The 413-nt window shown below is 36.6% G+C and overlaps 1 long non-coding RNA gene across 1 annotated transcript in view; it reads left to right on the top strand.

Annotated features, from left to right (window-relative positions):
* The window catches only part of LOC124947412, a 72,456-nt gene extending 72,298 nt beyond the window's left edge, over positions 1-158 (top strand). The window contains exon 7 of the long non-coding RNA XR_007100400.1: positions 1-158. This exon is cut by the window's left edge and continues 573 nt beyond it. This is a non-coding gene — a long non-coding RNA (uncharacterized LOC124947412).
* Positions 159-413: the final 255 nt, after the last annotated feature.

The following is a 413-nucleotide window of genomic DNA, read 5'->3' as shown; positions in this document are numbered from 1 at the left end:
CCACCCATCTCTCTTTCAACCTTCTCCACCTTCTTTTCTTTATCTCTCTCTTTTTTTTTTTTCGCCCCCACCGTTCCCCTCAACCTTCTAGTTTTTCTTCGAAACTCAATGTAAAAGGAGAATTTGTCGGTACTCGAAAAAAAGGATACCGATCGATAAGAAAAAAAAAAAAAAAAAAAAAAAAGAAACAAAGAGAAGAAGAAAAGAAAAGAAAAAGAGAAAAGAAGAAGAGAGTGAGAAAAAGGAGAAAGAAAAAAGAGTGTAAAATAAAAACGAAGTATCTTACGAAATGGTAGTCCAGAGACCGAGGGAATAGGGAGAGGTAAATGAAAAATTCGTAAAAGTGCCTCGCGAGTCCATGAATATTGCATCGCGAACGGTGGTCACTACTATCGGCCATACCAAAGAAAAAA

Source organism: Vespa velutina, chromosome 3 (assembly GCF_912470025.1).
Source record: "Vespa velutina chromosome 3, iVesVel2.1, whole genome shotgun sequence".
NCBI classification, from domain to species: Eukaryota; Metazoa; Arthropoda; class Insecta; order Hymenoptera; family Vespidae; genus Vespa; species Vespa velutina.
Note: the sequence above shows the minus strand (reverse complement) of the source record. Positions and strands in the feature narration are given on the sequence as shown.